A 12,863-nucleotide genomic window follows, 5' to 3' on the forward strand; every position below is an offset into this window, starting at 1 on the left:
TTTCTTTCTCTTTCATAGGGATTTAGTGGCAGGAGCCTGTGTGCTACTACTGCTCTGATTCTTGGTTCAACCTGGATTGTTAGGATTGTCCCTGTTAGCTGCTCAAAACTGGGCTCTGTACCCATTAATTGGTTGTAGTCCCACTTTCTAGAGCCTTGGAGGAGGTGGTTATGAGGGCAGGAAAAAGTCTTTCTTAAATTTTCTCACATGCACTTCCTTGATCTGCCAGCAGATGGTGCTCTTTTACAGCTCTCTCAGTTTAATGCCAGGTTGAAGAGTGTCTGTTGCAACACAGACCAGATCAATGTGAGAGAGGTTATTGCCTGGAGGCTAAGAGCCTTGTAATTCACACTTTTCCAGAGATAGTTCTCCAGCCTTCTCTCGCAGGCCCCTCTTTTTTCCAGGATAGGAAATATTTCCACTCCCCTCTGCATCCTCAACAGTTAGTAAAGAAGGAGATTGGGAAGATTCTATCTCTTTAGTCCCTAAGGGGCTCCCAAGGCCAACAATGGTGTGGCCCCATCTAGCCTGAAAGGGCTTGTGGGACACAGCAGACCAAATTTGTGGGCCAAAAGCTGAGTCTGCTTTAGTCTGTGTCCCTCTCTCTCCCCTTTCCTGGGAAAGTGCATCCTCAACAATCGCCTCGGCTAGAAGAGAGGGAGACTGAGGGTCGGGTTGCTCCAGTCCAGTGCTGGCTCTCAGGACAAAGGCTTGGTCCCACCCAGCTTGGAAGGGATGGTGGGACTCAGCAGACCAAATTTGTGGGTCAGAAGCTGAGACATCCTTAGTCTGTGTCCCTCTCTCTCCCCTTTCCTAGGGTGGTGGATCTCTGGAGCCCCTTTTGTAGTAGCAGGCCCAGAGGTCTGGTTATTTTAAAGTGTCTTTAGTGTAGGGGAGGATGCCAGCAGCAGCAGATGCTGCTGGTTTCAACTCATAGTTCTGCCATCGTGAGTCCCCACCTTTGTTCCTCACTCCTGTAACTCCTGTAGGCAGTATCCAGCCTTTGTCTGGTGTCCTAAACTCTAGAAGATCTTTTTCCAGGTGTTTCAGCCTGTCCTCTATTTTTCCAGAGGAGAAGAGAGTCCCATGTCTTTCTAGTCCGCCATCTTCCTGGAAGTCAGCAATGGACTCTTAGGAAACAACATATCCAATAATATCCAGAGTATACAGAGAAAGACTCCAATTCAACAACAAAAAGACCAACAACGCAGTTAAAAAATGGGCGAACACTGCGTATTTTGGACAGATTGTATGTTATGTGAATATATCTCAATAAAACTGCTTTTTAAATAATGGGCAAAAGACCTGAATAGACATTTCTTCAAAAACAGAAAATTACAAGCATTGGAGAGGATGTGGAGAAAGAAACATTCATTCACTGCTGGTGGGAATGTGAAATGGTGCATCTGCTATGGAAAACAGTTTGGCAGTTCCTCAGAAAATTATAATTACCATATTACCTGGAGATCCCACTTCTAGGTATACAGCCAAAATAAATGAAAGCAGGGACTCAAGCAGTTATTTATACACAGTGGCATTATTCACAATTGTCAAAAGATAGAAGCAAGCTAAGTATCCATTAACCAATGAATGGACAAAACAAAATGTGGTATACACACATTGGAATATTGTTCAGCTGTAAAATGGAATGACATTCTCATACATGTGACAACGTGGATGGCCCTTGAAGACATCATGCTGAGTGAAATAAGCCAGACACAAAAGGGAAAATACTGTATTATCTCACTGACATGAAATAATTAAAAGAAGCAAATTCTTCTAATTACTCCAGAAATCTAGACTACAGTTTACTAGGGAATGGGGTGAGGATAGGGAGTGGGAAGTTAAGGCTAAATAATGTTCAAAATTTCTACTTGGGGCAACGAACAATTTTGTTAGTTGATGGTGGTAATGGTAGCACAATATTGTGAATGTAATTAACAGCATTGAATTATATATTTGAATGTGGGTAAAGGGGAGATTTGGGAAATTTCAGGTTGTATGTATGGTACTAAAATAAATTTAAAAATCTATGGAACTGCACAACACAGTGAGCCCTAAGTTAAACCACAGACTATAAGTTAATAGTACAATTATAAAAATGTGCTTTCATTAATTGTAAGAAAGGTTCCACACCAATGTAAGGTGTTGGTGGTGGACTGGTATATGGGAATCCTGTATTTTATGCATGATTGTTCTGTAACCCACATCTTTTCTAATTAAAAACAAACAAACAACATATTGTCAATGTTATTGATATTATTCTGAAACTAATTATAAGATGAAACAAAAAATTATGTTAATATTTCCAGGAACTATGATTTTCTCTGAAAGCCAAAAGAGACAAATATAAACTCAAAGAAATAGAAATTGTGTAATCCTAAATTTGGATTGGAAAAATCAGCATGAATTAATGATTTATTTTCTTTTAAAAATATGTATTTTAAACAACTCAGTAGCAATGAGCAACCACCCCTAACACCCAGACTCAAAACCATTTCCCACTAAAAGGAATCACACTTCTCTGGAGAAAAGGAGACAAATTAAAAATGAAGTAGACTTTCCCTTAGATACATATATTACTAGAAAGAAAGCTAAAAAAGGTAACATTGGAGTGTACAGCAGCATAGTGAAACCTCATATGAAATAGGAATTTGGGTAATACTGCGTACTTAAAAGAGTGTTTTTCTTTGAAACTGAACAAATGTACGTTAATGTTACAAGATGCTAGTATCAGGCAAAAATATAACCCAAACTATAGATAGTAGATATATTAAGTGGAAGAAACTAGACAAAAGATGCTACATATTGTTTGACTCCATCTAAACAAAATATAAATTAGAGATAGAAACAGAATATCTGCTATGTATGCCAGGGGAAGGATAGAGATTGAGTAGAGATTATTAAACTGAGTTTTTTTGTCTCCTATTATTATTATTATTAATAAAAATCTCTAATAATAATTGAAGTAATGAATGCACAACTTTGTGACAATACATGATACCACTGATTGTACTCATTGGATAGTATGCTTCATGAATATGTATAATAAGATTGACTAAAACAAAAAATGAACTGAGAATGACTTGAGAGAGTAGGCAAGGAAACTGATTACTAGGGTCATATCAAAAGGACAAATGAACCAGGGAAGCAGATTTGGCTCATGTGATAGAGCGTCTGCCTATCACATGGGAGGTCCAGGGTTCAAACCCATGGCCTCCTGACCCATGTGGAGCTGGCCCACGCGCAGCGCTGATGTGCGCAAGGAGTGCTGTGCCATGCAGGGGTGTTTCCCATGTAGGGAAGCCCCACGCACAAGGTCTCCCGGGCAAAAAAGGTGAAGCCTGCCCAGGAGTGGCACTGCACACAAGGAGAGCTGACAGAGCAAGATGACGCAACAACAAAAAAAGAGACACAGTATCCCAATGTCACTGACAAGAATGCAAGCAGACACAGAAGAACACACAGCGAATGGACACAGAGCAGATGACTGGCAGGGGGGTGGGAAGTGGGGGAAGGGAACAGAAATTTTAAAAAATTGAAAAAAAAAAAAAAGGACACATCAGCCAAGCCTCTGACTGGCCAAGATGGCAAAATTGAACATCAATAAAAAATATGAATCACAAGGGACAGCAACATTTCAAATATACTGAAATCCACAAGTTCAAAATGAGGCAAAAACAGTGAAATAAATGCTCACTGGTCACTTTTGAGAGACTACTAGCAATCTCATTTCCTCATTTAACTGGTAAATAAAGGTAAAGAATCATTTATCCTGTCTTTCCTGGATGTATTGTACAGCACAGTAATCAAATAGCAGATGTTTCAGTATAGCTATATTCTACCTAATAAATGAAGAAGGAATGATAGAATCAGTATAGACAGTTTGCAATCTCTAATTTAAGAATACCACTAATGAAATACACCCCCCCCAAAGAAAAAAGGGAACCTGCATCTGATCCAGTCTATAGATTCAACTATTGGTTTAGAGGAAACACAGTGTTCAGAGGGGAAGGGAAAATCCAGAATGTGCCAAACATTAGACAGCCAGTTTCTTCAAAAAGGAGAACCTAAGATAAAAAAGATTTAGGAGATATATTTGGATCCTTGTTCAGGCTAACTAAAACCATCTAGGAAATTTGAACTCTGACTAAATATTAGGTGCAATAATGGTATTGTCCCTAAAAAACTCCTTTTAGAACCACAACTTGAAATATGTACTGATGAAATGACACGTAGGATTTACTTTAAATAATAACGGTGGGGGAGTGAAGTGTAGAGGACACAAGCTTGGCCCAAAGTTGAGGACCGTGAAGCTGAGTGATGAGCACGTGAGGTTCAGGGGTCTTCTGTGTACTTGTATGATGTTTGAAAGATCTTTAGTGGAACAGTTAAAAAGTTAAAAAAAAATTGTTATGCCTTGCCCCTGACCCTTGATCAACAATTCTACTTCATGAAATTTATCCAACAGATAACACTTGAATACATATACATGTATGTCGTGATTTGATGCTTTATGTACCCCAGAAAAGTATCTCTTAAACATCTCTTATATCTAATCCATTCCTGTGGGTGTGAACCCATTTTAAGTAAGACCTTTTGATGGGTTACTTAAATTGAGGTGTGGCCCAGCCTAATCAAGATAGATCCTAATTCTATTACTGGAGTCCTGTATAAGCAGAATGGAATTCAGACAGAGAGAGAAAGTCGTAGAAAGCAAGAAGCAGAATATCAATGGAACCCAGGAACGAAGGGAGAGATCAGGAAACACCACCATGTGCCTTGCCATGTGACAAACTAAGACCAAGAATTGTCGGCAGACAGCCCCAGAATGTCAGTCTTCAGGAAGAAAGCGTCACCTTGACGACGCCTTGATTTGGACTTTTCCCCTGCCTTAAATAAATTTGAGTGAATAAATTCCCACTGTTTAACCTAACCCACTCCATGGTAGTTGCCTGAGCGGCCCAGGAAACTAAAACAACATACGATGGGCAAGGATTTTTATTCCAGCACTATTTACAGCAGCAAACATAGGCCAAACAACCTAAATGTCCATCCACAGTGGGCTGATTGATTAAATTATGATAAAAACACACAAAGGAATACTGTTTAGTTCTTAAAAAGAGTAAGGCAGCACTATGCACACCTAATAGAGTGTATGTTAATATACTTATACTAGGAAAGATGTAGAAGCGTGTACAAAATTAGACTGTAAGGGAAAAAGGATCAACATTATCCTTACCAACACTCAGAATTGGAAAGTCATTGTCTCCAGGTAGGAATCCTGGGACTTAGGTGACATCTTTAACTGTATATCCTTTTCTATCGTCAGAAAAAATTTTTTTAAAATCACATGCCTGAGCATTACTTAGCACATAAAAACAATTTAAAAACTCTGATGAGCCTGCTCAAGGTTACATGAACACAGGGGAAGCAGGTCAAGAACCTACCCTGCAAGTGAATGTACCTGCCCAGCAGGCCCACTGGGACCCTTCCTGCCCTGCCCTGGCACAGTGTGAGGGTGGCTCCTGCTGCTTCCCCATGGCCCGCCAGAGATGAGAGGGGCTCGGCCAGATTCACTTCCTTCTCTTGCCACAAACTCAGTAGGCACTCCTCAACTCTTTGAGGGACTAGACCTGGGAATGGCTTGTCACAAAAAATAAATATTCCCAGGTTAACATATCCAGGTAAACAGTGTCAGTTCTGTTGGCATAAAACAGGCCCCATGTCTGATCATGATAGGTTATTCCCTCACACACCCTTCTTCTATTGTTCTCCAGAGTTTGGACTTCCCTAAATATGCTTTAAATAAGCTTTTTGAAAAATGAGAATCAAGAGTGAATTTAAAGCATGAGGCAGCTCTAGACCATGGTAATAGCTACAGATATGTCAATAATGAAAGCAATGTTTAAATGCCATTTGTGATAAAAAGAAAAAAAAAAAAAGATGGATTAAGTTCCCCCATACACGTACCAGCTGGTATATGCATAGTTCATCTCTGAAAGAATGGAAAAAAAATGGGAACAGCATCATCTGGAGAGAATGGCCAGGGGTTAGAGCTGAAGTTTAGAGTAGCTGGATCTTTAAAAATGATTTATGTCTATTATATCTATTCAAAATAGAAAATTAATTTTAAAATAAAAAAATACATATATTAAAAAAAGGAATTAATCAAAGCCTGAAGTATTCAGTTCCTGTTTTGTAACTTATTTGTTGAAACAGAGAATGTGTGTGAAATTACTTTTCCTTTAATTTCATGATTGGCTTGGTTGTGGAAAGTTCTTGGATCTTTGTTGAATTTTCTAACAGGAAACTTCTAATTTTTGCAGACTAATTCCATTTTTGGTTATCAACTAACTAACTACATGACGGTAGGGGAATTTTTTTATTTTTTAACTTTAACTGTTTTACACCTTTCATTCATATCTGGATTTGGTGGCAGGAAGTGACCAAACAATAATAATACCTAATATTTGCTGTACAGTTATTATGGGTCTGGGTCTAAGTTCTTTATATGTACTAGTTTATTTAATCTTCACAGCAATTACTGATATAAACTGCTGTCTCTACCATTTTCACCAAGAAAACAGCGAGGCACAAAGCCAAACAACTAGATGTGGCAGTTAGGCTTCCCACCCTGGCCATGTGCCGCGGGGCACATGCTCCCACCATTACTGAGCAAAGCCTCTCACGAAGAGAAGCTGAGCGCCTATCAGTGCTGCTCCTGGGGACTCAGAGGCTAGTGTGAACAGCCAGAGGTTCCCTATGCCCACAAACTCAGAAACGGAGACCCCTCTACATTTTTATGTAAGAGCTAACATGAGTTTGGTTTGCAGAAAACCTTATAATTTTGGGTTAGTTTTCCTATTTCTTTACAGCAAATGAGTCTAGAGGAAAAGAAAGCTTAACTTGAGCCTATATTGTTTGTTTCTTCGAAACTATTTGCACAGAAAGGTCCCTTATGCCTGGAAAATATATGATTCTACTGTTTATTCACCAAAGGGAACTCAGATGTGCACAACATAAGTCCTAAAGTTATTATCAAGGGGATCTGCAGTACTCTTGCAAAGAAACCATGGACGAGGTAATTACCAGCAAGAGTGTATAAATGTCATTCTAAAACACAAGACTAAAAAAATGAGAGTTAAATTCCAGGCTTGGGGATTTGTCTTGATATCTTAGAAACCCTCCCTAGAATTAAAGTAATAATTAGAATGGCTGCCTTCAAGTCAAATGAAGTTTGAGGTAGGACTCAGGCTCACTCACTCATTTCAAACCACCACTTACCCTCTCTTAACAATTTAAATAAGAAGTAAAGGAAATTAATTCATATTTGAAGTGAGATCCATGATCAAAGGATGAACCTAATAAAGACAAAGCTGATGGGTCCCTGAATTCCAGAGTCTCTGTGTTTCAGTGGCAGTTTTTGTTTTAATTCATAAAACAACAAAAACAATACCAAGGATTCAACTTAACTTGACCAAAAATTGAAACAGAAATGAATTAGAGACTTGGACAGACCAAAGTATTAAGATCCTGAAAGGTCCTTCTGATTAATACAGCTAAAATGCTGGATATACTAAAGGGCTGGCATGAAAACAATTAAAAGACTGATCCTAAAATAAAGTAGAAACAGTAATCTTGGGTGGTACGTGCGCACCAAGATGGCTTAAACCTTAAAGGTTCCTGCAAAGTCCTGGAGGCCTTCTGCTTCAGTTTTTCCACTATCTAGGGGTATTGGAACTGGAGATAAAGCCCAGGGCCTACTCAAGGTGGGAAATCTACTGCAAAACTGCTGCTTTTGTAGCCTAAAACCCCAGGACATCGTTAAAATTTGGGCATTTTCATATGGCTCAACCTAATCACAGCAGCCCCCTGAATCAGTTGGGTATAATAAGGTATAAAGATAAAGGAGAAACAACACTGCCACACAGAAGGGGATAGCAAACAAACTCAAATAGCTTGACCCTGGCACTGGGTAGAGGGGTAAAAATAGCTGTCTCCTGAGAATTCACAACTAGGTGCTGCAGGTTTGTAATCTAGTTTCATTATCTGTATGATCTGAAAAACGTCAAGTGAAGAACTCAAAGACAGCAAACTCTAATCTTCTATGGAGGAACATAACTTCAACTCAAGCCACAGAGAGTCCCACAGTGAAAGATCCAAGGAAAACAGGCAACTCTCAGTTAAAAATCACAAAACACATGGAATAAACAAGAACCAGTAAGAACAAAGGAGAGCAACAGATACACAAAGACTTCAGATATTGGAGTAACCAGACAGAATATAAACTAACCATGTTTATTATATTTAAAGAAATAAAACAAGTTTAAAAAGATCTGCAGGGAAGAAAGACTATGAAGAATAACCAAGTAGATTGGGGAGGGGGGAGAGATAACAGAACTAAAAAAATTCAAAGGATGCATTATGCCTGATTGTTTCGTAAGCTCACAACTTCTCTAATTAAAAAAAAAAGGAAAAAAAATTTCAGTGGCTGAATTAGACAGATTAGGCACAGCTGAAGAGAAAATTAGTAAATGAGAAAAAGCTGAAGGTATTTTCCAGACTGTAGTCCATAGACACAGATGTGAGAAAAAAGGGAAATTAAAAGCAAAACAGGGAGGCGGATGTGGCTCAGGTAACTGCGCTCCCCTCTACCATACAGGAGGCCCTGAGTTTGATTTCTGGGGCCTCCTGGTGAAGGCAAGTTGGTCCAGGCCGCCATGGAGAGCTGATAGCCCGTGGTACCATGGAAAGCTGACAGCCCACATCGACACAGTGAGCTGACAGCAGACAGCGAGCCCAAAACAACAAGGTGGGGGGAAGGGTGGAGAATAAATAAAAGAAAAAATAAAAAAGTAAAATGTAAGAATTGGGTCCAACACACATCTAATTATAATTCCAAAAAAAGGAAAGAGCAACGATAATAACTTCTAACATTAATAATGAGAAAATTGCTACGGTCACACTAGCAGTCATAAAGACTATAACTTCAAACAAGAAGAGAAAAAAGTTGAGAGGAAAAATGCCAAAAAAAACCCAACCCCATTCCCTAAAAACATAAAATGGGAACTGAGCACATCGACGTGGATAAATCTCTAAAAAACTAAATGCCGAAAGAAATCATCCACAGAAGAAAACATATAATTTAATTCCCTTTATATAAAGTTCAAAAACTGGCAAAATTCAACAATACCATATTGTTTAGGGACACACACACAAACACACACACACTACAAGGGAATGAATAAACTCAAATTCAAAATAGTGGTTAACTCTGGAGAGGAAGAGAAGTATGACACTGGCAGGTATATGCAGAGGGCTGCTAAGGCATTTTAATAGTCTATTTCTTAACCCAAGTCAGGGGTCCTTGGATGTTTGTTTTATATATTCTTTTGTATTAACATAAACTGTCAAAATGTTAAAAATAAATAGTATAAAAAACATAGCAAACCTATCAAGATGCCTTATACACCCATACAATTATAGAAATATGTATCAGTTATATAAACTATTAGTATGTATTATATCATACATATATTTGTACATTTATATATATATACACACACTTTTTTTTTAAGAGGCACTAGCATACAGGGAGCAGACAATTGGGGAGGGGGAAGGGGAGAGAGATTTAAAAAAAAAAAAGAGGCACTCGCTATTCTGGAACCCTCACAATGAAAAACCCTGGTCTCCGACTAAAGGAAGCTTTGTTCAAATTGGCAGAATGCTTTCCTAATGTGCTGTGTCCCCTAATGCAATGCTAAGAAGTGAAAAACAGCTAAACAAATCTGAAAGGGGGTTACGCTTGACTTTCTAGCCAGTGTACTGGGATTTAATTCCTTAGCTATCTGGTTCTTAGACATGGCATCATAAAGTCTAGGAAGACTCTAACAGAAGAAGGTTGTGCTGCTGCCATCTTACCGATGCTGGTCTGCAGAGAATAGACCTGTAAATAGCAGCCAGTACTTCTCTTAGAGCAGTGGTCTTGACCTTTAGGGGCTGAAGCAGATGGGGGTAAGCACTCCCCAGCCCCTGCTTCTAACAGAGCTGTTTTGATTTTATTCATTTTATATATGATGCCTTTGGTATGATTTTGTTGAAGGGTTCTACCTGTCAAAAAGTTTGAACAGCATTGTCTTAGAGCAGGGATTCTTAACAAGGGGTCTGTTAAAAAAAACCAGTGTTCTCGGGATATATTGGTGCAGGTGTGATATATTTATTAAATAATACACAATATAGTGTGGACTTAGTAATGGGTCCGTGGTTTTCACCTGACTGGCAAAGGGGTCTGTGGAACAAAAAAGGTGAAGGACCCATTTAACAGTACTCCTAGCTTTTTGGAGTCAAGAGAATGCACATCACCATCCTCAATCCTTTCATTCTATAAATGCCGAAACAGGTTTTAAAATTAAATAGTGTTGATCTAAGCAAGACATAGATTTTGTTTTTATAATCTTATAAAAACATGCCATTCATGGTGACCAGAATGTGCACCCAATAAGCAGTTTGCACTAGAGCAAATCTTAAGATTGTCTGCTTTCTATTCTCTCTTGCTCTTACCCCAGTGCCATGAGATACCCTCACTGGCCCCAAAAACATGTACACGGAGCAGCCCTGAAACCAACCTATGCCAAACTGAGATCAGCAAAGCCCGGAGACCCATCAATCCATGCTAGGTGCGTACATTTTATTATGCACACTGTTCCAGTTCCCAAATCGAACAGTTGAGTCTACTGTTTCAGTCAAGCCCAGCTATCCCTTAATTTGAAGGGATAGCAGTACTTCACACAGAAAGGAAGATATTAGGTGTCTGTGGGTGGCTAATCAAAACGTGGAAAGAACTGATTTCATTTTGGGAATGAACAGGTATAGACTTTGACTCCTCTAAAGGCTTGTGGAACTGGCGAGTAAGCAAGACCCCAGCTGATGGCACAGTAACTTCTGCCAACCTCAGCAAGAACATCCTTCGTCCCACCCGCGCTCTCTGGCACACCTACCTAACTTGCCAGGGTTTGTGCTGAAAGGTCAAGCAGCCAGTTTGTCCAAGAACATAATGACTGGTTTACTGTTCTCCTGTTCACCAGTTCTGAACAACTGGTGTGTGGGCTGGTCTTCTCTGTGAGACATATTATTTGACACTGTGCTAACTGGATAGCTAGAAGGAAAAAGGAATATGCATTTCAAAATGGCTTTTTAACATTTCTTCTAGACCTGCACCAAATACATATCTTGGCTGAATGACTGGGTATTAAAATTAGTATTTGGTTAAAGCAAAATATCAGTTAGAGAACTATCTTTTAGCACACAACAACGAATTTGAAATGTTATCCAAAAATTTTAAGTATGAAGATTTAATTAAGAGAATTGTCAGAATCTTCAAAAGTTTGACACTGGGCAGGAATGAACACTTCCTTAGCACTGCCAGCAGCTTCACTGCTCTTATGGACAGTATTTGCTCATTAGCAACACTAAAGCAGAGTGCACTTTTACCTGAAGTTGATGGAAGGACGTTTTTTGGCTGGCCCCACAACCAAATTGAGTGTCAAACAGCAAATTTTTAAAACTAGGGTTGTTTCATTTACTCCCATAACATACATTTTATACTGATATAAACTACCACATATATGCACATATATGACCATTTAAGCATAGCTAAAATGCTTACCTGTACTTGCCATTATTCAGATGTTTGCAATAAATCCAAATTCCAAGCCTTGTTCAATCTGTTGAAGCTGTGGTGTTGATTAGATGTGATGGCAGCAATTAACCTCTTTACCACACAATATTTCATCAGGCACTAAAAGTAAATGATGCCAAGGATTTTGTGCAAATCTTCATTCTGAATGGGAGTTTGAAGCTGAATTTGATAGCAATTCATTTTAGATATTGATCTGGAGCTCACACAATTCAGCAAGGATGATTGAAAAGACTTTTGCCTATATCTGGGCCAAGTTCTCTAATGTACTTCGAAGTTCCTTTGTTCCAGCATTGGTTTAAATCTTAGAAATACTCTTTGGTGTCTCATAACTTCCCATTATTTTCTCATATTGGGAAATTTAGGTGATTGCTTTTCCTTTCCATCAGCCTGAATCCTGTACCTTCTTCATGGCTCAGCACTCAAAACTTTGTTCCTAGTTCCCATGCCCCATATCCAGAGTATGTTACTTGAATAGTCTTCTACTCTTTGAATCAAGTGGCTCAAAGACAAGGATGCTATGTTGGCTTCTGTGCTATCAACCACAGCTAGATGAGGACAGGCCAAGTAGGTAGCAAGTGATTTTGACAAATGGGTTTAAACGGTATTATACAAACTTTCTAAATACATACAATGGTTGCCACCTTTCTGTATGGCTTTGTCCTGGTGCTATCACCTTGGGAACAGTACTTTAAAAACTATAATCTAAAACATCACAAACTGATTTTTAGCCTTTTTTTTTTTTAGGAGGTTATCAGGGATCGAACTTGGACCTTACACACGCGAAGCACATGCTCAACCACTGAGCTACATAACACTCCACAAATATCGTGATTTTAATCGCACCCCCCCCAACTTTTAAGGAGGTACAGCAATTGTACCTGGGACTTTATATGCAAAGCAGGCACTCAACCACTGAGCTACACCCACTCCCCACAAGTGATTTTTAAAACTTTATTTTTTTATATATCTGCTCAGAAACATCCATTTATAATGATGTTCCATATGCAGTTAAGTAATAGAAATGCTTAGCCTGTCCACAGCTCAGTGTCAAGACATAAGAACTACAACTGGGATTAATTGCGAAGCAATAAATAGTGAACGTTTTACTGAATTATATCATGGGTCAAGGATAGTCTTCTAAGCACAACAAATTATTTCCTTC

This window comes from Dasypus novemcinctus, chromosome 19, assembly GCF_030445035.2.
Source record: "Dasypus novemcinctus isolate mDasNov1 chromosome 19, mDasNov1.1.hap2, whole genome shotgun sequence".
In the NCBI taxonomy this organism is placed as follows: Eukaryota; Metazoa; Chordata; class Mammalia; order Cingulata; family Dasypodidae; genus Dasypus; species Dasypus novemcinctus.